Source organism: Gadus macrocephalus, chromosome 10 (assembly GCF_031168955.1).
Source record: "Gadus macrocephalus chromosome 10, ASM3116895v1".
Taxonomy (NCBI): Eukaryota; Metazoa; Chordata; class Actinopteri; order Gadiformes; family Gadidae; genus Gadus; species Gadus macrocephalus.
The window spans coordinates 3677950-3705544 of NC_082391.1; the positions used below are offsets into that span (position 1 = coordinate 3677950).

The 27595-nt window shown below is 42.0% G+C and overlaps 1 long non-coding RNA gene across 1 annotated transcript; it reads right to left on the bottom strand.

Moving 5' to 3' along the window:
• Positions 1 to 20152: 20152 nt before the first annotated feature.
• LOC132465465 (uncharacterized) lies at positions 20153 to 26722 on the bottom strand. The gene is made up of 3 exons (XR_009527591.1): positions 26240 to 26722; positions 24095 to 24209; positions 20153 to 22915 (listed from the first exon to the last, which is right to left on the bottom strand). It is a non-coding gene; the product is annotated as an uncharacterized LOC132465465 (long non-coding RNA).
• Positions 26723 to 27595: the final 873 nt, after the last annotated feature.

The following is a 27595-nucleotide window of genomic DNA, read 5'->3' on the forward strand; positions in this document are numbered from 1 at the left end:
GACTGCAGAATGAGACCTGGACCGTAAATGATGTGCATGACCTATTTCAATCTGAACCACAAGATACAGAGCTGTTGCTCTCCCTCTCGCCCTGTGAACCCCCTGGGGAACCGGGCGACCCATGTAACCAAAACTTTTTTTGATTTTCCCATCGTCTTTTCCGCATCTTTCTCAAAATACTTTGTTTCAAAACCACAACCATGCCTGCCTGCCGTGTGACTATGATGTTGCTTGCTTCCCATGCCCTCACGCCTCCACTCTGTGACTCTCCCTGTCTTGTGTGCACTTGTGATGAACTGAGATTGTAGGCAGTGTGATGGAGAATGGCTGAGGTGTGACTGTGTTTGGGATTGCAAGCTAAATCACAATTTTAAATGATGTGTGTTAAGCTTCCCTTTTTAAATATGCTTTTTTATTTTCCCTGCCTGCAGTATTTAGCATAAAGGTTTGTTATTTAATTATGGAGGGGATGGTAATTACACTATTGGTGATTCAGATAGCATGCCACTGTTGGACCATGTAGCCTACCTGGGACCACACAAGATAATTATGGATTTTTTGTAATGCTAAATAGATTTTATTGCTTTTCAGCGCCACCTCCAGGTTTTAAATCTTGTTTTAGTGGTCCTGTAGGATTCTCAGATAATGCTATTTTAATATTTAATGCAGCATTTTTATTTTATTAATGTAGTTAAATCCTAGCCTGGGAACCAGATGAATCACCTGGCTCATGTTTTATTTGCTCTGGCATATGTGTCTGGCCCCCCTTCATTTCAGACAGATTTCCAGCAGGCTTACGGGCCAATCACAACCGCTTATCTCATATGGGGCAGGTTCAATAGGATGACTGATCAGAGGAGTCCTATATAAACAACCAAGATGCTCACCCTGATGTGCGACACGGTTCATTGCTCTGATTAGTTGTTGGTCTATCCAATAGTTTCCAGAGGTATTTTGATCTGTGCCCGTTGATAACGGCCATTTGAATCTGAAATTTACTGAGAACGAGTTTGGAATATGCTCCACTGGAATTGCCATTGAGTTTTCCAGTCAGAGGGACAGGGAATTTTGTTGTGGTTATTAAATAATTTGGGGGTTGAGGAATACACTGTTTCTCATCACATTACCGGACTGGCCGCAAGAAAGGTCATTATGCTGTGTGTGCAATACCTCTGTTGAAGATTGGTTTTTGCTAAAGACCTAATGTAGTTGGTCCAAGTTTGGCAAGAAACCAATTCCAACCTGAGTCAAATTGTCAACCCCCTGCTGGGAGTTGGATGGGGAGAGAGTGAACAGTTCAGATGAGAAGGCTTATTTTAATGTCCTCCATGAAGCAAAACCCAAGTATGAATGGCTCACCTGATGAGACATTAGCGATACATTAGATTGTTGCTATTTCAGTTGAAAAAGGAAATTAGATTCAGGCTGAGGGATAGCATTATTAATGTGCCTGTTTAATTAATGGCCTTTGCACATTTTGCATAATGTAGGGAATATTTTTGTGAAATTATATTTCTGTTGACCAACCCAAGATGAAATGTCGACCAGCATGTGAAAGTAATCCAGCAGTGAATTCAAACCGAGTCCTGCCTCTCCACCTCCCCATCCTTCCCCTCTCCAAATCTCCCCCTTCCTGGCACACATAAAAACGTCTTCCTCTCCCGGGATCTCCTTTTTTATCGTTTCCCCATCCTCTCTTTTTAGAGTGCCTCTCTCCCCAGGGCCTTTTCATGTCATTAATCCACTTTCCAAATGTCATTAGAGTCATCTCTTTAGTCAGAATTCATTCCAATTAGAATCGTCCACCTGGGGATTTTCCTCTCCGTCTCATGGCTGTACGGTCCTCGTCCCTCGCCTCTCTCCGCCGACGCGAACGCTGGAGTGTGTCCTTCAGAGAAAGAAAGAAATAGCATAGAGGCCAATAATAGGGAGTGAGTGGAAGACAGAGAAAACAGAGTATATATGGAGGCGGACAGAAGACTAGGGTCCAGGGAAAGAGAGGAGGGGACGGCTGGATAGATGAGACATCGTATACTGGGAGACAAGAGTGAAGTAAACTGCCACTAGAGTGAAAGTAACTGCCATGTACTTACAAGGGCTAAGCACAAAGTTTAGAAAGTGTGCACAAAGCACTTTTCGGTCTGACACTTTTTTAGTTCAAACTAGTATTTCTAGGACAAAGTAAGGTAAATAATTGTGTCCTCCAGTTGCTATATTACTCTGTTGGATTGGTGTTACCTTATGGACTTATTAACATTGGTTTTTAGGACATTATTTCCATTGTAATTACATTTTGCACTCGTGCTCCCCCCACAATGCAATATTCCAAATGAAAGTGCCCATAGCTTTTTGTTCTGGCCCTGACTACAGGGTTGTATATTTAGGAATATACAACAGTAAGAGATTAGGGATGAACTGACAAGTTACTAATATGATCTTGTGTGTGTGCGTCTGTCTGTCTGTCTGTCTGTCTGTCTGTCTGTCTGTCTGTCTGTCTGTCTGTCTGTCTGTCTGTCTGTCTGTCTGTCTGTCTGTCTGTCTGTCTGTCTGTCTGTCTGTCTGTCTGTCTGTCTGTCTGTGTGTGTGTGTGTGTGTGTGTGTGTGTGTGTGTGTGTGTGTGTGTGTGTGGCTGTCTGTAGATACAGGTGTTTATGGAAATGCCTGATTCCATTCACGTGACCACCATACTAAATGAAAGAAAAAACAGCATGCATGATTATTTTCGCCGGTGAGAGGGCAATCATCGTTTACTACGCTGTTGTGAAAATTCCATTAACAGTAAACCATGACTGGTGAAGTCTCCAAACCCCAGTGAGAGAAGAATCACAGAGATGAATAATTATAACACTAATAAATGATACCGGCCAACTTATCTTAAGAAAACCTGAGAATTAAATGCACGCCCAGTTCATGACAAAAATCGTTTCCAAGGAGGCAAGGGTTGAACCTCCATGGAATATTGTAAGAGCTCATTACAATTACCAATCCCCATCATCATTCAATCGCAAAATTCTAATGTGAACGCAATCTTTTTTTGGTGGGATCTAAATTCATTCATTTAAAAAAAATAATAATAATCATGAATATAATAAACATCAGAAGATGAACCATTTCTTAAGGTCAAATCAAGGTTCCCGTCTGCCAGTGAATGTCCTCTACTGCTTCACGAACGGACCACTCTGATCCAGCTATTTCTGATTTACTGTGACTGGTAATTGGCCTGCGTTGTTTGAAGAGGAGACCTCTTTCCATGCATTACCATGAGGTTACAAAGGATATGGAACAATGGAAATGACAGTGTTTGGTAAACATTTTTCCTTAGCCAGCAATGGATGTTGGAAAAAAATATATAAATGACTAACAGCATACGAACTGAAAGAGCAAAAGCCTGGATATTTTCTTTCATACTGCAGTTCCTTGTAGAGTCGTTTTGGTACATCCGTGAGTTCAGCCATTTGCATATTTGTGTGTTCATTTGTGTTCACAAAAAGATGACGAACTACAAACTACAAAGACTACATTTCTCTGGGGTGTTAGTAACATACATTTCTTGTACCGACAACTATCACACCTGTGGTTGTGTTTCCTTTTGTGCGTTTGTCTTTCTATGTCGTTGCAGGCATGCGTGTGCCTTTGTATGCGTTTGCACACACGCGTGTCACGATAATGCTGACCTCCTTGATATGCCCAATAACCTCCCAGGAGCCATTGCAGCGGCGTGCACTTCTGGAGACCCAGTGTCACGAGTGAGGGAGAGCCAGCATGTGTGTACAATAAAGGAAGAGAGGAATGGGGGGAGAGGCAGAAAGGGGAGGGGTGAGACAAGAAGTAGGATGTAGGAACTAATGGATGGCGCCATTAAATGGAGACAAAACAGGGGAAACAAATGGAACCTGGGACTTGTCGTAACTCAGTGTAACTGTGCGAGGCGAGATGGATGGAGGACAATGGGAAGGAGAAAGAGAAAGTGAAGGGAGGGTATTACATGTTCACTGACTTGGTTCTTACTGAGAACAGCAGGGGCTGTCTGTGTCCCCTCCATCCCTGTGCACCACACTCTCATATGTAGTATGTGTATGTTTGAGTGGGATGTGCTCTATTTAACCTTGTTTCATCTCTCAATATGTGTATGTATATCTAGATATCTAGATATCTAGATATACATAGACATATATAGATATTCTCTCACCTTATTACTTCCAGCATTTTTCCCACTTCCTTGGTTCATTGTCAACAGTATCTCCACCTCCAGCTTCCAAAGAAAACAATATATCCTTTGTTTACTTTCTCTCAGATTCGATCCAACATCATAAAATGGCTGCAAAGGCATTCCTGCAGCGTGAATGATGTTGCATTGTTCGCTCGAGTTGGCGTCACACTAAACCTGCGGGTCGAATGAGTTAGGATGCTTCGACGATGCAGGAGGAGTTAGGAAGCAAGCCAAGGTTTTACAGGAACAGTCCTATTTGTTCCTGCCAACAACTCAAGTGCAGCCATCAAATGTTTTTGCCTGGGCTCTGAAGTGTCATCTGTCTTACCAGTGGCATGCAGGCGATATTTGGTGGTGTACATTTCCCGTTGTTGTCTAAATGAGACGAAGTGACCGAGCACCCCCTTTTAGGTTAGCCGAGTCCATTAGTTTTAATTGACTGCAGCTTGCATAATAGAGGTGTTGGTTTACTACGTCTGCCTCCTGGTTATCAGATGTTTCGGGGCGGGTTTGGGACTTGTATTGTAATGGTATTCTGCACAATAATGGAAGTCTACACCACTCAAGGTTATTTATATTAACGGATCAATTGTGTGTTGCAGTTGAAGAAGTGTTTTATAATGATCCATAATGATCATGCTATGTTTAAGATGTGCATTTGTTAATTTAAGCTTAAAAACCTTGAATATATTTGTCAATAGGTAATTACAAGCTGTGATTAGTGAAACAAGTTTAAAGTAGTAGTTTCGAGTAGAACAGAATGCAGCATAAAAAAAGATATCAGCCGACTTTAATTTCCTAGCATTCCCATAGCAATCCCATAGTTATAATGTCTCAGTTATTATTACCTTTAAATTACGGCAACTACAACAAGATCTATCAGACCAAGCTGATGCCTCTAATGTCTTCGTAAAAAACACCTCATGTTATTATATATTTAAGGTGAAGGTAACCTTATGCCACTAAATGTATTTTCTGCACATCAGCGGGTACTACACTCTTAACGGCGTCTCACTACATCCACACATTAGCGTGGCATTATTAACAATTCTCCCAAAGCCGGTCAAACTTATTTCTTAAAACTCGCATCTGCATCAAAATTACTCAATGCATTTCAACACTGACAATTGTATTATTTCCCACATCGTTAAATTGTAATCCTTTACTCTTACAAGGGGTTTAGATTTTAATAGGGGAGGATTAAGAAAACCACAGTGTAAAAGCTTGTCAACGAAAAATATGAATCCATTAACGACTAAGATAAAGGGAGGAAAAAGGTGATGATTCTGTTGCACGACCATATTAACTGGAAAGTTTGATACTGGGGATGCTGAGTGTTATATATACGGGAGGTATGGATTGTGAATTGTAATGGCAGGGTAATGAAGTCGAATTGTAGGGGGAACTTTTTTTCTTTTGACCTTATCTGAATATTTTGTAATGAACTAGAATCACGAATTGGAATGCAGATTGCATGTTACCAAATTGCTTGCTGCAAGAAAATCTGTGCTGGCTGTGAAATATATTGCATAGTTTGTACTGCACATTGGCATGAGAATGATGTTTCTGACTGACAGTATGATTCAAACTTATGACTTAGATGATTGTACAGCTACACACCAAGGCTTCAACAAAAAGTTCTGGAAAACAGGACGTCTACCCAACCCCCGATAGACGCAAGTAAGTTGAAATGTGTGCCTTGCTAGTGAGCAAGGGCAGGAGTTTCACCTTGGCCCAACAACACCAACGCTGTGAGATAACGGCCGGGTGTTCCATCAGCTAAAGTAATTAGTGTTCAAGGAGTGCTGCTTGTTTAATCAGAGCTACAGCATCTGAAACAAAGATTACAGAGGGATGTATGGGCTCTGCAGGGGGAAGGGAGGGACTCCAACCTTTATGTGATTGGCTTCATTTAAAGCAAAGGCTTTCTCACACAGCCAACGCGTTCACCGACCAACACCGCTGTTTTCTTTTTGGGGGATTTTCTGTAGCATGGATGCAGTTGATTGGACACTCATTCATCAACTGAATAGGAAAATTAATATTAAGAGAGCTGCCTCACTCCCCCACACACACACACACACACACACACACACACACACACACACACACACACACACACACACACACACACACACACACTTAATTCGACACGCCCAGCCTGCGCACAGAGGAGCGAAATGAACGGAAATTAAAGAGTAGGACGAAGCAACTGGCTGAGCATCACTATGGAGACAATTAGAGCCTTGTCCAGATGCATATCTCTCACTGCACCTCTCTTGAGCACGGCTGATCATCCTGCACACCTTCATGCCTCACTACCTAAACACACACACACACATGCAGAGCAGACGACACACACAGACACACAGATACAGGCAAAGAGTACACACACATTTACTTTACTTACCTGAACGCACACACATTCACATTCCTAAACCACATGCCGCATATTCTTTGCAATGGCGTGGGCACATACTAGTGCACACTTCAGTAGGGAAGACGGTGACCATACATTTGAACCATTAAATCGTGCCTCAATTCAACTCGTCATTCTCCTTTTTATTGCTCTCTCTTCTCCACTCTTTCTGTTGAGGCTCTGTACCTCTGTGTCTCACCTCCAGTCATTTCTGATGGTGGTGAGCAGTGACTTCTTTGTAGCTTGGCCTGATTTTTCTCAATCTCAGTCTTTTACTTTATTTGTTCAAACGTGTTGCCTGATGGGCTGTCATCTTTAATCCTACCTTTGCCCTAGCTACTCTTTTCCTAGTCTCTTTTCCTTCAGATAACAAAGGACAGAGATGGAATCATAAAAATATAACATTAAAGGAAAAGGTCCAAGAAACAAATTTCCCCAAAAAATGTATTGGGAGAAACCAAGTCGGTGAGTGAATGTGTGAGTTAAAAAAAGAGAAGAAAATAAAATATGAACTCTACGGACTGGTGTTAAGTGTTCAATCTGTCCTATCTGTTCCCTGTTTAAATTATTCTGAATCTAAGGGAAGAGTATAGAAAGGGCAGCCAGTGAAACGGCTAGTAAAGCATTTTCAAAAGGCCATGAGAGAGTAACAACTAATCCTCAGATTTGGTTTAATTTAATTTGCCAGCCAACCCTCTGCCTTTTGGGGGTCCATAAGATCCATACCATAAAACAATCCCACAAATCCTGATATTGCAAAAAGAAAGTGAAGCTTCAGGGTTACTCAGACATTCTTGATCCTCACCAACCTTCTCCTTCTCCTGCTTCCAGAGGGAATCATGGATGCTTTTCTGAGAAGCTCACTAGTGTGTGTAGCTCTGTACTACAGCAACAGGCTCACTCTTCAGCTCACTAGTGTGTGTAGCTCTTCAGCTCACTAGTGTGTGTAGCTCTGTACTACAGCAACAGGCTCACTCTTCAGCTCACTAGTGTGTGTAGCTCTGTACCGCTGCAACAGTCTCACTCTTCAGCTCACTAGTGTGTGCAGCTCTGTACCGCTGCAACAGTCTCACTCTTCAGCTCACTAGTGTGTGCAGCTCTGTACCGCTGCAACAGTCTCACTCTTCAGCTCACTAGTGTGTGTAGCTCTGTACTACAGCAACGGTCTCACTCTTCAGCTCACTAGTGTGTGCAGCTCTGTACCGCTGCAACAGTCTCACTCTTCAGCTCACTAGTGTGTGTAGCTCTGTACTACAGCAACGGTCTCACTCTTCAGCTCACTAGTGTGTGTAGCTCTGTACTACAGCAACGGTCTCACTCTTCAGCTCACTAGTGTGTGTAGCTCTGTACTACAGCAACGGTCTCACTCTTCAGCTCACTTGTGTGTGTAGCTCTGTACTACAGCAACGGTCTCACTCTTCAGCTCACTAGTGTGTGAAAAAACGAAACAGAGATGTTCAGGATTGGCGTCCTAAAAATTGGTTGTGGCAGTATGAGGAAGGAAGTGTTTGGATATTTGAAGATATGTTACTTACATACGACTTTCAAGTACACACACAGTAGTGTGTGTAAAGCAAACCAATGTTACCTGAGGAAGAGTGTTTGAATTCTATAAATGTATTTATTTTCAGTAATAACAGAGAAGGGTGCTTTATACCAGACAATAAAATGATGATGCTCCGAGAAGCCTGGATCATTCTCTGTCAATGCACTCTTGAACACACACACAAAACCCCAAATACCCACAAACACATGCACATACCCGCACACACCCGCACACACCCACAGACCAGTCCCAGAATTAGAAAGTCGGGCAATTCCACATTTTCAATTAAATTTGAAAGCCAAAACCATTTCACATTACTGTAATAGCTCAGCAAGAGCTCCAGCTAGTCAAATCTATTCAGATTAATTGAAAATACATGGGATTAAAGGGTCACAATCTATTCCCTGGTATAAAGGACATCATTGTAAATGCCTTCTTCAAATGAGTGCAGTAATTGGTGTCAGTTATGTGCCTTGCTGGTTGTCATGGTGTTATTGGTTTAGCATGAGTGTGTGGACCTTTATTCAAATGGTATGACCGAAAAATGACCTGCCTGAGGTCTTTCATGAGTTGGCCTGGGGCAAAAAAGTGATACTGGAATGGCCCACATTCAAGGGCTCTTCATGCGGAACACAGACCTATAATATTCATCGATGACGCAATGAAAACACTGTGTGCTATCAGAAGCAAGGCAGGCTGGATTTATTTTGATCTGATTGCCCTGTCTCCTTGGACAGGGCTCCTTTGTCAGTTTGTTCAGTGAACAAACCGAAACCCTGTTGTGTACAAAACAAGTTTTCATGCAAAGAACTTCTTCTGACTCAGCCAGACAAAATATAATCAACCTTAGACTTTACTAAAAACCCAACCAACATGGCAGTTACGTTAAGCAATTACCATCGGTCCATCTTCAGCCTTTCATTACCACACTTGGGTTTAATCGCATTTCCCTGTGTCGCAGACAACGGAAACATCTAATGAGACGCTTATCAAACTTTTATTTTCATCAATCATGTATTTATCACACATCTTGCAGGGAAATTGAAGCAAGAAACAAAGAGATGCAGCTTGGCACAGGCATATGATTATTTTGGTTATCTGCAGTTTGCCAAAGTGGACGAGTCTGAGGTCAAGAATATTGTGAAACAGAAATAGGATACGGGTTGCGACAATTACACTGTTTTATGATTAAAGTGGTATCTTTCATCGTACCGAAAAAGCTGGATGTCAGTAATACCAGCAGACCAAACTAGATGAAGGGCAATTTCTTGTGGAAAAAAATAACATAATTAAACGGTATCACAAAATCTTGATTATATATTTGATTTTGTTGCTAACCTTGGTACAATCACAATATTAAACAAGAGGTTTACCGTAATTTTTTTGGCACTTGTTGAAGCTTGCTTGGGGATTTAGTGCAAACAAGCTCCTAGCTCCCTAAATCCCAGCCGGGCAGTAACGCGGTGAAGAACCCTCATGGTGTACCGCTGCTTAATTGTGCATGTGTGGTCCTTTCAAACTATATTAGCGGCTCCACTACATAAATGGATATCCAAAAAACGGGACTATAGTCAACACACAAGCCAGTCCAATAGACTTTAATAATATTTAAATATTGTGACCCCCACAAACCAACAAAACAAAAACTTTTTTATTGTTTATTTTTGTTCTATCCAAATTTAAAGGTGGCTGTTTTGCGTATCGGCGAATAATTATATTTGTGAGTTCTGGTCATGTGTATATGTGCAAAGGGCGTTGTGAATGAATGAGGGCAAAGACCTGTTCAGATCTGTTGGATAAAAAACAGCTCCACGCACAGGGGTAGGTGGATGTAACTGCCACCCCTGGTAGAAAACAAAAATCCATGATATCCTGGAACATACTAACAGATCCCATACAAGTGACTTCTGTTCATGGTTACTGAGCACATGAACAAGTGCAGGTAAAAAATAAAACATGGTGATGTACTTTATGTAGTTTGAAATCAAATTCAGTTTAATAACTACTTCCTGTTATGAAAGGACACTGGAGAGAGTTCATGAAAAAGTGAAGTTAGTTCTAATAATAATAAGTTATATGAGCAGAAATTACCTGGCTGGTGATTTGTTTGTCGACTAATGTATTCGTAATTTCACAGATAATAAGTTCATCCACTCATGTACTAGCTCTCAACTCTGTGTGTTCTCCTTCCCGATGACTACAACAATAAAAAAAACAATGATAATAATAATACATTTTACTTGAAGTAGCGTTTTTCTCCAGAGTCAAAAGGCTGAACCCTCAGTGAAAAGTAACTTTACGATGAAGGCTCAAAGTCTGGTCGGAACTGAGGATAAAGTTACCAGATCATAGGCGAGAGGAGTGAAGACACACGGCCATCCCAGGGAGGATTAGAAGTCAAACACAAGGATAGAGTCACGGGGGGTAAGTGATAAAGAGGCGAAGGTTAGTTTAAAAGCTGTGGTAAAAGGTTTCGGGAGTCGAGGTGTGGCCCAGGTTAAAGATATGTCCTCCCCTCCTGAGGCCGGCCCATTCCCACGTGTGAGGGTAGACCAAAGGAGGGCTGGCCGTCCATCACCTGCTGCTGTTGTCAGGGCTCCTCATGATGCTACTGACACGTAGCTCGACCACTGATACCTTGCTCTCCCCTCATCCCCTTCACGCCGACTCCACGAGTCCCCCTCTCTACCTCTGCCCCCCCTTTTGCTTTATCTGCTTTGTGCCCGATTCCTATTTTTCATTTTCCCACCCATGGCTCGTTCTCACCTCACACTATCTTACGATCAGAATCCATGTTTTCCACCTGTTTTTTATTTGCAACCCTTTACCACCACACCGAAACACCCTCATACTAGCCCACTTGCACTCTAAATGCTAAGGCTTCTCAACTTCTATCCCTTCTCCATCTCCCTATCGCATCCCAACCTATATATCCGTCCTTCTATCCATTACTCTCGGACTTTGTCAGAGAGTATGCATCATTCTGTCTCACAATTCAAAATAGCAGTATCGGCATACCCATTTACATTGCCTCTCGTTCTTTGATCAACAGTCTCCATCTTCCCTTCTTCTCTCGTTCCCTCCTGCTCCTTCGTTCCTCCTCCTCCTACGGCTCCATTCAGTCCCTCCCCACCTGGTATGTGGGCTCAGCGTGTTCTGTCGGATGCTTGTCTGAAGTGTTCTCCCTCCTGCGGCGAGCAGTATGCTACCCCCTGCTCACCCTGGTGTGCTGAGGGGGGACCTTGGGGTCCTGGAAGCCAGCGTGGCGGCGTCACGACCAGACGCCCCAGAATACAAATGCGCTGCCTGCCGTCGCAGAACACACACAAACCGTACGTGGATGTAAATATAAAGCCTGAATAGATGCATGAACATACCTCGGGAGCATGGGTAACAGAAAACACACACACAAATATACACAAACAAGTGCAACGTGCACATAGACACACTCATGCATGCATTACATTTAAAGACGGCTGAACTTGCCTCATAGTAAGTTAATGCGTTCAAATTGCAGTACTGTGGTGCTTGTATGTGTGTGTGCTACGAGTGTGTGTGTGTGTGTGTGTGCGCGCACAAGAAGAGAGAGACTCTTTACTGAGAGCTAAATATCCTCACAGGAGAAAAAGGGGATGGGAGAGTTATGAGGTCATTATTTGTGGAACCATATTAATAACAGGGCTATATTTATGATTGTGGGTTAGTTCAATTTCGGAGCAGGGGCAATTAGTGTAGAGCAAAGCAAGAGCAGCTTTTTGTGTGTTAAAGGTGAAGGTTAAGGATAATGTGCTAAATTAAGTAAATTGAATTTATCGTGTCATGTGTGTGTGTGTGCGTGTGTGTGTGTGTGTGTGTGTGTGTGTGTGTGTGTGTGTGTGTGTGTGTGTGTGTGTGTGTGTGTGTGTGTGTGTGTGTGTGTGTGTGTGTGTGTGTGTGTGTGTGTGCGCGTGTGCGCCAGTATGCAAGCATGCGCTGTGTGTATTTGTGTTCGTTTGTGAATTGCCTTGCGTTAGCCTGTGTGTCTGTGTGCGTTCGATGTGCCTGCATGGGTGCGCATTTTTGTGCGTTTTTTTGTCAGCGTTGGTCTGTGTCTGTCCACGTATGTGTGTGTAAAAAAGTGTCCACTGTGTGTAACTGCGTTGTGGAACGCCCCCTCGGATGGATAGGATAAGACCCGGAGATAGAGCGATGGAGAGAGAGGCCACGGGAAGGAAATAAAGCAATACCAAATCATATCGTGTTCCCCTGCAGTGTCCAGAGGTATAGATCGAAGAATGCAAAGAAAAGAGAGAGAGAGCGAGCGAATACGGTCGAGAGAAGGAGGGGGACAAGAGGAGACAAGTCACCACGGTAAAGGAGGCGTCCTCAATAGTCTGACACCCTTACCGCTTGTCAGAGTAGAGTACGCTGGGGAAGGCATGGCACTATTTGCAGCCAAAGTGATATTATAACACTGTTAATAGGTTCAAGCTGAGCTCCGCTCATTAATCTGATCTGATCTGAGAGAGAGAGAGAGAGAGAGAGAGAGAGAGAGAGAGAGAGAGAGAGAGAGAGAGAGAGAGAGAGAGAGAGAGAGAGAGAGAGAGAGAGAGAGAGAGAGAGACAGAGAGAGAGACAGAGAAAGAGAGAGATGAGGTTTCTTAAGCAGAGGTGAAAGTCTCTCTTTTCTCTCTCTCTTCTTAATCAGCATGACAGTGTGTATGACAGTGGTTGGGATCCATGTTACCACGCCATCCATCATCCCAGCATGGTTCTTACCATTAAGTCAAGCTGAAGAGAACTGGGCTGGGTCAGATAAAGGTTCCTGGATACTAAAGGAACTAGTCCCAAAGTAGGTACACTTGCAGCATGTTTAAGACAAAGATTACATTTCTTTGCAACTCAGTTAACAACGAAAGTTATCTTTGAATCAGAAAGGGTGCCTAGTTGCTAAGAGCACAGGCTATACACAATACATTTCACTGCAATGTATTGTGTATTTGACAAATAAAATCTGACCAGCAGTCAAGTACAAAACATTGGTGTATAATAGATTAAACTTTACGTAAACTATATCATCATTAATAGTTTGCAGTGCATCTGGATAGCTAAAGCACGCTCTCGACTTTTGGTTTTGTTTATGCTAATGTGACTTGAGTGGAAAGCATTCTACACAAAAACAAATGGCACGTTTTTGTGTCCATGTTATATTGCGAGAAGTTATTTGCGTCTCATGTTGTTACATGTGCTTCCATGATGAGTCAACGTGCTGAACTGAACTCAGTAAATGTATTTCATGAGAGCATTTTTTCTGTATTATGCATGCACATTTCATCTGTGCACGTAAAAGCATTTCACGTGAAAGGTAAAGTAAGAATTATGGCCTCTATGGCCTCTCATAATTGAATGAATGGGAAAACGCTCGTCGACTGCACATGCATGTCGGGTTGTTTAGTCATCACACGCACACGCATCCATCACAGCGACGCTGCCCTGCGCCATTCAACCACCCACGCATTTACAGTCCAACTCCTCTTTCTGCTGCACAAAGCAATCTGCTATGAGTTGTCGCAGAAAAACAACTGAAAACTGCCTGGTAATAAACTTCAACGAGGTCAATGGAATAGATGAGTTCATCGAAATGTTTACAGAACATATTTGCAATAAGTTTGGCAAATGTCAACCATGATTTATTTTCATTGTTAATTATTTTTTGAATATATTTAAAGTAAATCCGCTGCATTTATTATGAAAACTAACTATTGAATGTGAAAAGGTCATGGTATTTTCTTAAGTTAACTTTATCATGTTAACACCATGCCAAAAAGTTTAGAATATTCATTAAGTGCATTAATTGGTTGATTTATTGGGAATAGTTTGATGTAATATATATATTCAAACCGTATATCAGCCAAATGAACAGCCTTGCATAAGCTCAATACAAAACAAAGACAAATAGCAACGTCATACAATTTGACAGTGACTTCTTTCAACTATGTGTGTGCAGTGGATGGCTGAAGTGATCCATCACCACACACAACTCAGACAATTCCATGTTCAATACATGTTCTGCTGAGATGAAGGGATGTTACAAGCAGCACGTGTATACACAGGTTATTTGGTTGACGGCTTAAACCTGCCAATAACACACACACTCAACCGAATAGTCCACAGAAAGAAATCGGTATTGGCGCTATCTTAACTTAAGGTTGTGCTGATGGCTGGTTTAACCTGTGTGCCCTGGAGAGTGAATGCACAAAACTTGTTAAGCCTCCAAATCAACTTGACTGGGCCTGGTGAGGCTGCTCACATGCAATCAACCTCACACACACATACCAATTCATTAAAATGCAATGAAGAAAGATGATTGAACCGAATCTAGTCAAAATGGTAACGCTTTATATTAAGGTCCTTGTAATAAGCCTTTGTTAATAGGTAATAAGACACTTATCATATGCTTATTAACATTAATTGGTGTTAATAAGAATATAAATGTTATTAATAACATAATAAACATGTTTATTGTGATGACTTTTAACCAGATTTTTAAATGATTACAGCCATGTGTTCTCACGGTGGTTTAATGCAGTTAAGACTGATGCTGAAGTATTATTAACTCAAACTTTCTGCTCCCTTATATTTCCCTAAAGTGAAATTGGAGTCATATCATAAAAACCTCTAACTGAAGTCGACTGTATTTATAAAGCTCTTTTATTCACAGTTACATTCTCAGAGGGCTTCACAGGCCAAATTGCGAAACACTCTCTCCCCTCTGGTGGGCAAACAAAAACTCCAGTGGGGAAAAATAAGCTAGAAATGTCTGTCTACAGGCTGCATTGATGCAAACCAGATACAATTTATGATATACTGCGATTCATTAGCAGCTGTTTATTGAAGCATCTTACAAGTTTACAGCTTTGCTTTCATCGCAGCTATTAATTTAATGCAGTGATTTCACTTTGAGATCCATCAAAAGTAATGAGGTCGTATTCTGTAAGTTACCAATATGGGCAATACTTGTTTTATTTTTTTTGGAAGCTGTCGATGACCTTGCTACCTGCCACATGAAGAGAATTGACACCAGGGACGAATAAAAGCTGAACACAGTGGCCTGCTTGTTCTCGTCATCAAAATACCTTTTTAAGTTAATGGTCCATATTCAAATGCTCCTGCTAATTTACATACTCATTACTGCATCTATGACATAATGAGGTGCTGAACAAAGGACTTGCAAAGGAAACATTTAAATCCTCTTCTTCCTAAATAAGTTGCTGCTGTATTTGTAAACAATAATAATTAACAATTAGTAACATGTTGTCCAAGTTGTCCTGCTGTTTTGGAAGACTGCTGTTGCAATTAGTTTTTCAAGGGCCAGCACAAAACAAATTCATTAACAGAATTAACCGAATAAAAAATACAAATGATCAACAATATTAGATTGCTATATTGCTGGAAACACTCCTTTTAGAGAGGGAAATTAAATAAATCAATGTATAGGATACTCTCTCCAGTACAAAGATGCAGCATTTCCAAAGAGCTATCTTATTCCAAGAAGGGTTTGGTTAACTGGCAGTCTGTGTCCGTGAGTGTGTGAGTGTGTGAGTCTGTGCTTGTGTGTTCGTTATCGATGTAGTGCTTCATTATCGATGACGCACTACTGTGATACAGTCAGCACAATTCAAAATAATGGACTACCGCCATAGTAATACAGTTACCAATGTCGCCAGGGTGGAAAAGAAGACGTGATCACAAATCTTTTTATGTGATGGAAGAAAGACGTGTAAAGATTATTTCCTTGTTATGCATATATGCAATTTTATTATTACAAAGAAAAATATCGATTCATTTCTGAGTCCAGCCATCAGAATATGCTTCAGCTGTGTCAATATAGACGTGGATGAATGGGAAGGGAGGGTGAGGATTCCGATTCTCGCTCATCATTTTACATTTGATCTTTTTCAATATTATCATAACTGATGGTGTGTAGGTGGGCTTGGAATAATGTGTACGTATAATAGGATTATAGAAATCCAATTATCCACCCAAGAATATTCTTTTTCAATTCTGGGGAATCTAAAAAAATCTCTGCGTGACAAACAGGGCCTTGGATGGTGACTCAAGGAAAAGTAAAGGGATTTCAGTGTTACAGATCTAATCTGTCTGAATCGCTTTGGTTATCAAACTAAATAAATACTTATTTAAAAAACAGGAGAAACGGCAGAAATAATCTTGTCATGAATACTAAATAAATAAAGTAAATAAAAAAATTAAACAAAATACCCTAGATGAGACTTTAACATAAGGGAAGGCTTAATATAACATAATATCTACCTAAATTAAACCTATTAAAGAACAGTTCAACAAGTCACTTTGTCTGAAATACATTTTTATTAAGTGGCTAATTTGGTAATGACAATTAGGAAAATAACTGTTGGGATAAAGGTTCCATTAGCAGATATAAAGACATGTTTGTCATTCGCTGTCCCCAAATGATTGCTCCTTTAACATTGCATTAGCAGAAATAAGTGTGAGTGCCATGTGTATGAAACAATCCTTTACAAGACACATGTGCTGCATGTTTTAGTGCATATGTATTATAATTGTTAGTGTGATTGCATACATGTAAAAATCTGAAGTCCATCCAAGGCAGAAAAAGCAGTATTGGAATCAGAATGTGACAACCAATAACATTCGGGGAACTTTGTCAGCTCAACCATTCATCAATGCACTCCACACAATATACCACAGGTCTACCTAGCCATAAACTCATTAAAGAAGATATCCTTGCTTCCAGGAATCACACAGAATATTTCAACAATAACTTGTATGTTGTGACCAAGCATTGTGTCACTCACAGGCGGGTGTGGGGTTTTGAATTAGTGAGGCTCTGGTTGAAAGAGGAAACACACAAATACAGGCACATGTGCGGACACACACACACACACACACACACACACACACACACACACACACACACACACACACACACACACACACACACACACACACACACACGTCTACGGTATCTTTTTTTGTGGGCAATTAACAAGATAAGAATAGCACTCAGATACACCTTCACACCTGAGGGGCGATTAGAACAGCAACCACAACAACAACAGCTGCCCATGACAAAGCTCTTCTGCACAGGACTTCCAGACAATCATGCGTCCTTCTCTCCACTCCTCCCCGCCCGGCAATGTCCCGCAACACCAATCAGGAGTTTGGATAATTGCACATCACAAAACACTACGATAACTAGCGATAGAAAAAGTCCATTAATATTACGCGTTGCTGCTCGTACAATTTTGGGATTATTTATGTTTTCTCAAAATTGAATGATTTACTATTTCATGTGATGTTTAAAGGCTTCAATGACATTTTAAATCTTGCTTCTCCGACAACAGAAAATACACTCCTAGGAACACTACAAACCCACGGATAGAGTAAGAGACCATTGATGTTCTTCATTAGAACCTCTTAAAAACTCTCCTGCTACCACACAATATTCACATTCATCCCTGCACCAAAAATAGACACTATGTTCTATATAACATGAAGCATAAAGCCATATCTCTTCCTGTACACGACACACAATGGTAACAGAGAATATGAAATTACCAAATTGCCCAGCACCAATATGGACCAACTTGAAGCCACAGTCAAATTTTTGCACGTCTTTGACAAGTGTGGACGGATCGTCGTACATATGCAGGCTATAATTGCGTTACTACATTGTAGCGCCACTGGACCCACTTCCTGACGTATCTTTTATAACAATGCCAAAAGATACTGTAAAAGTATAGAGGGCCTCTTTGTTGGATGACCTGAAAAGGGTGACACTTGTGTAAAGCAGCCTAAGCCCCGGAGTGAATTCATGTCCACAGCTATATGCACCTTTAATTAAAAAGATACTGATTGTCCACTCTGTCTCCGGACTTTTCCTTAAAGAGCACCTATTGTGCTTTTTCGACTTTTATGAACTATAAACATTGTTATAATGATTTATAGTCATGTTTAACCATACTAACGTGTCAAATAATGACGTACAAGCATTTAGACGCATTCCCTGCTGACCATCTGGGGTGGCTGTGCAGAGCGCTAAACACGAGGGACAGCGGTCGCGATTCACTTGTTCAAATTTCCGGGATTTATCTTCGTAGAACAATCCGGATTTTCCATGTATGGTCATGCTGCAACATGCTCTTCCGGAAGGTAAGAGGGGGCGGAGAAGGACGAAGCCGAGTGTTGACAGAGAAGAGAATGCTGAAAGCGCCCAGATGAGAGGAAGAGTTTCCCGAAAATCGACATAGTTTTTTGTGCTGTGATTCGTGTCAGGTTGCTCTATAGGAGTCATTAATAAGAAATTAAGACCAGAAGAATAGGAGATCTTCAACCAATGCCAAATCAGAACTGAAAGGAGCCTCTACATAAACAGTATTTTTGCTAATTTGATGTTATAGACACGAGGGCACACATAAACACATAATATCTGGCTATTAATTAATCCTGAGTGACCCTTTTAAGAAACAGGAGGCACCATTTCTAACCACAACTGAATCTATCCAATCACATATAGGACACCAAACCACACATTTTCACTAAATAACGAAAAAAAATGAAAAGCTACCTTTCCAAGTGGACCCTGGAAAACATTGAATTCAGGGATGGTCCTCAACACAATGTGCAAACCGAGCACACAATTCAGCATGAAACAATACCCATGAATTGCAACTGCTTTGTTCCTCATACAATCTGCCACATGGTAAAGAGCCATTCTCAAACCTAAAACAATGCATTTGTGAAGCTCCCCTTGGTACTTTCTATTCCAGAGCCAAAGGGAACGAGCTTAGAGCATTCATCTCCCTGAGCGTTGAGAATCCTGCTGTTGCTCCTGCAAGCGTGTTCCCAAGATAGCTTTCCATTTAGCTTTACTGTGTTCCCAGCAACAATTTAGGATGTGAGAGATGTGATTTTGCTTCCAGATTATAATCATGTAATGTGCAGACCTTCTAACCAACATGCCTCAAATATGCTATACTTAAAGGAAGGGGTGTCCATCTATTTTATCCCCCGAACCCAGAGTCCGATCCACCTGACTCAGGTGAGGTAAGGATGCCTCAACCATCCGTCATCCACACACAATCAATAGATAGAACAGAAAACCACATATTCTGATGGAGGGTCGGTAGGAAGAACGTACCAGACAAAGATCACCCCGTCTCATCCCTCCTCAAGGCTTTGAGGGGCACACTTAAACCTTCAGGATACTAGCAGGCAGTGATCGATAAAGACTCTTATGTAGTGTCTTTGTAGCATCCATAGCATCTAGTCAGACCCAGTATGGACTGGCTTGGCCCGTGAGTTACGCATAACAATAAATGTCACCATATCTCTACCAGGGGTGTGTAAAAATAACCCATTATTAAAAAAAAGAAGGTAATAATCAAGTATTTTTTGCTTGATTTTGTAAAGTTAGGGTTGGCAATTCTATAGCCAGTTAGATATTAAAAGTAAGTTAGATATTAAAAGTATCAACTGAAAAAAAACCAAGCCCCACCTTCAGGCCTTCCCGAAAAATCACATGACTAGAAGGCTAGCTTTAGAAATATGTCTTAGCCTTTTGGCCACGCATTCAGGGCACGGACAGAGTGGACTCTCTGAGGGAGACAGACGGACAAGTAGTTTAAGGCACAGGCCTGCCACAAACACAGATAGCAGATTTTTTTCTTCTTTTTTTCAGAGCACTGATTTATTGATAGCTGTCAGGATGTTGTCGGGATTGCTGTCGAGATGCGATCATTTCAACAAATATGACAGAAAAATCTATAAATTGCCTCCTCAAGCTTCAAAGTTTATAAATGTGTCAGTATATATTACTTGATATTAAAGTAATGTTTCACTGTATCAAATGATATAAGCCTATCCAAGATACAAGTAGGGTAAATATAAGCCTTGGCATATAGCTATAAGGAGCAGAACTAATCAAACTTGTGTAGAACTGTATGAATAGGCAAGGCAAGGCAACTTTATTTATATAGCACTTACATACATGTACACTCAAAGTGCTTCACATATAAACAATGTCATACAATAAAATAAAATAATAGATAAGTAAAAGAAAACCTATGCAAATAAATGAGTAAAATAGATCAGCATTTTAGAAAGTGCAGTGTATTTAAGATCACATCAACAGTCGCTCTGGTACCCACTTCGGGACTCACACCCGACCTAAAGGAAATTGGTCCTTTCTCCGGGACTCCAACCCGGATACTAGGACTCCAACCCAGACAGAACTCGGGTCTTAAACCCTTCGAAGTTACCCACGTCAGGACTCCAACCAGACCTAAAGGAATTTGGTCCTCTCTCTGGGACTCCAACCCGACCTAAAGGAACTTGGTCCTTTCTCTGGGACTCCAACCCGACCTAAGGAACTTGGTCCTTTCTCTGGGACTCCAACCCGACCTAAGGAACTTGGTCCTTTCTCTGGGACTCCAACCCGACCTAAAGGAACTTGGTCCTTTCTCTGGGACTCCAACCCGACCTAAAGGAACTTGGTCCTTTCTCTGGGACTCCAACCCGACCTAAAGGAACTTGGTCCTTTCTCTGGGACTCCAACCCGACCTAAAGGAACTTGGTCCTTTCTCTGGGACTCCAACACAGATTCTAGGACTCTAACCCAGACAGAACTTGGGTCTCAAACCCTTATCCTTTCTCTCTGGTATCGGATCATGTATCTTTCTGGTAAATAGTGGAACAGTGCTTCAAAGCACAGTGAAGAGTTACATACGTGTTAAACAAAAATAACACAGCCATGTCGGGACGGACAGTAGATGTTTCAAAATTACTGTGTCCAAAGTAGATGAGTCCTATTTGAAAATAGGGCCATGTCAAGTCTGAGATCTGTCTGCCTTGCTCCGTTAAACAACATTGTTCTCCGTCTTGTTTCTGTCCTACTGAAAATATGAAGATCTATATCCTTTGGGCTTTACTAAAAAACCCGACCTGGTGGATGCGAATGAAAGGTGGTTGAAGTCAAGAGTGAGACTAGCGGAGATGATAGAGTTGCGCTCCAACAGTCACAAAATGCATCACCTTTTCAATTCAGGACAAATTACAGGTAATACCAACAAATGACTGTTTGGTACCTCCTGATGTGGAAGGTGAAATGCAGCTAAGACTTGCTGGGCCATCAATATGAACACAATATTCAGTACGTGCAAGGGATTAATTTCTGACCGTGATGGCCAATTACCTGATTATTCACTCATATCACCAACCGATTATTTAACCAGGGAAAATATGGGTTGCGATCATCTCGAATGTACACATCTAGACAGCAGGATTAATAATTAAACACTCTAAATGAACACACTTCATGTAAATCTTATCTCTTTGATACGTGAAGTGACAAAACGTGAATATGAACAGCAAAATGAAGATTGAGCGAAATGAAGATTGTCTTCAAGAGACTATATAAATACATATATGAGAGAGCGAGAGAGAGCTTGAGAGAGAGCTTGAGAGAGAGCTTGAGAGAGAGAGAGAGAGAGAGAGAGAGAGAGAGAGAGAGAGAGAGAGAGAGAGAGAGAGAGAGAGAGAGAGAGAGAGAGAGAGAGAGAGCAGGAGAGGTAAGCAGGTTGAGTTGATGATTCATTGACATGCTTAAACCTATTTTACACCTCCTCCCCTGTTCATTCTGCGACAACAATAGTAAGTAATTTCCCATGTGTTGATAAATTACATGGCTCCTGCTCTCTTTGTGGGTGCAGGACACAGTATGGTAGCGCTCTATCCGAGCCATGGGTTTTTGTTTCTCAACCTCTCCTAGGGCCTCATTACTCTTATGGACATCATATCCCGTCTTTTTTTGCGTGCATGTTTAACATCAGAACCTTTTGATTGAAGCTTTCCTTGTTTATTTATTTTTATGCAGTAAAGACTCAAAATGAGATGTGTATTTTATACTTTCAGTAATGTTGCATTTGTTAGGTTGTTATTTCCACTTTTTTTTCCTTTGTGAAATATCAGAAAAGCATGAGACCAAACTCTGATTGCCTGAATAAGTTTGTTGACGCTTCCTTTCCTACACCATGTCCCGCCTGACGCCTTCCTGTGCTGATTGCTCTGAGAATTGGGCCGGTTCCCATTCTGCACGTTTCATTAACTGATTGGATATCAGTTCTAACCCATATTTTTTAATTAGTTATGTGAACATGAGCTGAATTGTTGAATTGTGCCAACAAATAACCTGAAATAATACCAATAAATAAATACAATTAAATGCATAAAGATCAGAGTTTATCATTTTTACTTTCGGAATATTGGATATTGCATTATTGCCACCAGTGGCCTTTCTCTCTGGAGGGTTATAAAGTATCATGCACTTGTTTGAGGATGTTTAAATGCATGTGTAGAAGAGGGGAGAAGCGGATAGAGATTCATTGAATGAATAATTTAAGACTCTTGTCAGTAAGGCTTCATTCTTATAACGTGTGTGTTCACTCTTAGATCAGTGATCACATGATTTGTCTATCTTGAGCCATGTTTAACATGTTTCCGAACACTTAAGCCTGTGCATTTTCTCGTGCGTATGCAAATTGAGTTCCATTTCCATTATCCGTTGCCATTACCAGTTCCATTTTCTGCCGCTCTGACTGTAAATGCTGACGGTCCAAAAGCAGTGTTCCCGAAATTGAGAGGAGCGATCTCGTTGGACTGGTGCCCTTCTCTCCCTCGCTGTACCCCTGCAGAACGACACCCACTGGTTAAGGGATGATGGCGCAACACCATGAATTAATTCATACATTAGGCACAGATCTGCAAAACAAAGAAAACGTCCAAAGATCGATAAATGATGCTTTGGAATGATGCTACACAAAGATGGTGCTGTTTGGTTGTTCCTCCAGCATCTAACTGATTGTTTGTAAAATATTTTTTGTATAATGTTCCGAGCGTGGTGGGCACACCTGGCTGGAGCGAGCTTGGAGAGCAGTAAGATGTGCGTGAATATCATTGAGTGCAGAGGAGCATCTGCCAGGGATAGCCGCTGCCAAATGTGTCTAAAATGCATCAGGCCAGCTTCTGTACACACACAGAAACCTTTTGATGCCTCTTGAAAATGTAAGCTGGAACCGGGAATGTGGTGTGAACAGTTGGTAAAGCTGTGTTTACTTTAACTCTGTGTGTGTGTGTGTGTGTGTGTGTGTGTGTGTGTGTGTGTGTGTGTGTGTGTGTGTGTGTGTGTGTGTGTGTGTGTGTGTGTGTGTGTGTGTGTGTGTGTGTGTGCGCACATGCATAAAATATTAATGTGCAGGTACTCACAGGGGAACTCTGTGTTTCTTTAATATGCATTGATGTCGATAAATATTGTATCACGCTGTATGTTCACACCAGGCCTTGGCAGGATGCATGTAAACCCTAGACAAATGTAACTTCCCCTAAACCGTCCATTCCTCCCTGAGAAGCAGTCTGTGTGTCAGATCCCTTTTCCTCCCTTCAGTATCCACATCGTCTCTCTCCCTCCCAGCCCACCGCATCCCCCTTTCTCTCTCCGGTGCTGCCCTCATTTCCCTTTTCTCTCTCTCTCTCTCTCTCTGTCTCTCTCTCTCTCTCTCTCTCTCTCTCTCTCTCTCTCTCTCTCTCTCTCTCTCTCTCTCTCTCTCTCTCTCGTCCTGTTACCTGATTCCATGTCACTATCCATCGGGTCACCTTTTGTTCTCTCCTCTCCTTGACCCAGCTCATTCACACCTCTTCTTAAGAAAAAAGTCCAAAAAAAGGTCAAGGATGTTTTCTCTCTGCTTCGCTCTGTGCGTGTCTGTCTCTGTCTCTCGCTCTTGGTCTCTCTCTCTCTCTCTCTCTGAGTACTCCCAGCCGCTGTGTCTATTCTGCACTCTAAGTAATGTATAATATGTGTGACAGTATAAGCTTTTCATATACAGACCTTTGATGGAGCGGGTTGCATGGCTGCCAGGTCTCTCCTCCTATAGCCGACAGCCGACAGTGGGTGAATGTGAGCAGATCCAACACGACGCTGTGTAGCACCGGCCTCTCGTATTCTACAGAATGGGGATGACAGTGGGCTGTAAACCATTTTCGCCATCGATTACATTATGCATGCTTGCGTGTGTGTGTGTGTGCATGTGTGATACAGATACAGTGAAATAGGGACAGGCAGATAAAAATGGAAGCACTGATAATATTTGCTGTCGCGTGGACAAATTACAGATGATTACTTGGGATCACTGCTAGTAAAGTTATTTTAATATACTGTTTCAGTAGGTTGTGCAAGCCTGAGGTGTGCAATGGTGTTAAGTGGTACATTGATTTAAGCTAGCATGTTTTAAAGCACTGCTCTTAAAAGGAATACGCTACAAGTAAACAACCGTCCCCTACAGACTGTTGAATGAGTTTAGTGATGTGGCCAGTTGTATCAGAATGAGTCATTCTCAATTGATGTGCATCTTTTTCCAGACCGGAAAACAACGTCATTCTTATTTTTATGCGTATGCACGCAATTTAGCACACACACACACACACACACACACACACACACACACACACACACACACACACACACACACACACACACACACACACACAAAGCTGGAGAGAAGAGATATTTTCCTTCTCAGCTCCAGGTTCTGAGCTGCTAGATATGGCCGGCTTTCTATTTAGCTTTAGCCACCGCAGCGACAAAGATAGCATCTGCCCTTTTCTAGAGGCCGACCAAAATCCATTGGCCGCTGTGACAATTATTGACAGTCAATGTCTATTTAGCTGCCATTCACAGTGAGTGAATGCTGCAGTCATTCAGAGACAGCAATCCGTGTCTTGGGTCTGTTGAATGCGCGGTGTCCATACTTTCATTGCCTTTGTGTGTGTGTGTGTGTGTGTGTGTGTGTGTGTGTGTGTGTGTGTGTGTGTGTGTGTGTGTGTGTGTGTGTGTGTGTGTGTGTGTGTGTGTGTGTGTGTGTGTGTGTGTGTGTGTGCAAGAGCAAGCTTTTGATGTCAGCAATACGTCATAATGTATGACCCACCACATTGAACCCATCTAAAACAGTCAAACTAGAGATGAGTAATCAGAGTACACAAATACATCACAACATACTCAAGCCTACAACAAACACACGCGCACACACTCACACAACCATGCATTACAGACAGCCACAGATCCATGCACGTTAACACATCAGTGAAGAGGGCTGCTGGCATAAACAAGAGCAGTTCAGCCAGTTCAGACGGGGAGGAAGAAGAAGGGACGCATGAAAAGCTGACAGTGAGTGTGTTTGACCGAGCATAGAGTGTGCGTGTGTGTGTATGTGTGTGTGTGTGTGTGTGTCTGTGTGTGTGTGTGTGTGTGTGTGTGTGTGTGTGTGTGTGTGTGTGTGGTGTGTGTGTGTGTGTGTGTGTGTGTGTGTGTGTGTGTGTGTGTGTGTGTGTGTGGACTTGCTACAAGTTCATGATTCAAAGGTCAACTGCCTTGCAGAAATGTTTCAACAGGTCAGACTACATAGTCCACTCTGAAACTGCTCTCTCTCTCTGACACACACACACACAAACTTTATCTCTCTTCGCTCCACAACTCTTCTCCTTTTTTGTGACGCCACAAAGATTCATCAGATATCTCCACAAATAGAGCAGGGGAGCAGGGAGAAGACGAAGACGAGGAGGGAAGCAGTAAAGATTAGGTGGCAGGGAAAGAGGCAGGGAGGAGAGGTGAAGGAGGAAGACGTCTGAGTGATTGCGGGCCGTGGAGGAAATGGGACAGTGGAGCAACACAAGTGAAGAGAGGTGAGCCTGCCCTCTGGGTAATGAACCTAGTTAGAGAGCATGAGAACACAACTTCATGTCAACTTTCTAGAAAGAGAGACAGACTCTTTGGAGTCCGAAAACAGCCCAATTAAAACAGGGCAGAAGATGAAGGGAGGGACAATTAAGGTGTGCAGAGTAGAATGGCGGAGCCGAGGGAACAAGGAGATGAGGGGCTTGTTTATGTGTTCCTTCATGAAAGAAGGAAGGGTTGTCATTTATGAAGATATGTGCATGTGGTAGAAGCTATATCTGCTCTTTCATTTAAAAGCTTTACCTGGACGCTCCTGCTTGCCTTCCTCTTGTCTCTCCATCTCATTTTGACAGGTTGGATTCAGGAAAACATAATGCAGGAAAGGGCAGAGAAGACCCTCAGGTCACTGCTGCCATTTAAAACATTTCAAGGTTTTCCAGCACAGCATATTATGAACTAAACGATTTGAAACGGCCAGCATTTTTCACAAAACAGGGAAATAATCAAACCAAAGAAACAGTAGGGAATACTTGTTTTACAGTGAAGAAAGGGACATTAAAAGGACAATTGAATGTTAAACGTGTTCCTTTTTCAATGCAACCATGTCCTCGAGTTTTAATTATTTGAAATCATTACAGAACGGGTGGGGAGGGGTGTACCAACAGACTTTCTTCAGTGTTGTTAAACGTAAGGAATATATCTGGACGGGCAGAACCATTATGTAAAATGATGTAGAAAGGGGAAGTGATGGAGGACGGCTGAGTGATGGGGTCGGAACAAGGCCGAGCTTGCACAATGAAAATACATCCATTACTCTGATTCTGTGGTTCAATCAGAACCAGGTATTTAACCATGCTGTGGTACACATAGATATAGAGTATGTGTTGCGCATGTGAAACATTTAAAAATGATATCTGCTAAGACCAAATCATTAAACCACAACATGATCCAGGGAGAAGCCTTGCTGGCAAGCAGTGCACTCCCGGGACCCTCAGCCCTGACGAATGTGACAGCCCTTCTCTGCTACACGGTGCTTAGCCCCTCCAAGTCACTTACCGCCGATCACTAATGATCCCCCACGTGACAATTGTTCTCCCTCCTCTTTTTTTATGAGCTCCGAGTCCCAGTTTGGGACAGGGTCTTAAATTAGTAACGGCCCCCGAGTGGCTGCTTACACAAGACAAAACCAACTAAGTCTACGGCTTAAGTTACGCTTTCCTCTCTTTCTCCAACACTCTCTTTCTCTCCGTCCCTCTCTCTTTTATTACCCTCGCTCTCTCTTTCTTAATTGTCTCTCTCAATCCCTCTCTCTTTTACCTTCCCTCTCTCTCTCTTCCACTCTCTTTCTCAATCCCTCTATTTTATCCTCTCTCTCGCTCTCTCTCTCTCTCTCTCTCTCTCTCTCTCTCTCTCTCTCTCTCTCTCCTCTCTCTCTCTCTCTCTCTCTCTCTCTCTCTCTCTCTAACTCTCTCACCCTTGCTCTCCCTTGCATTCTCGGGCCCAGTGTCCATACTAAGCTCCAGCCTCAGCTCCGGCGCTGGTCGGTGTTGGAGCTGTGCCTCTCCAGGCGCTAGCTGGGCTGAACCGGAGTTTCACGAATTGATTGTCAGGACGGAGCAAACATGACGAACTCTCAAGTAAATTAGGTATGACCTTTTT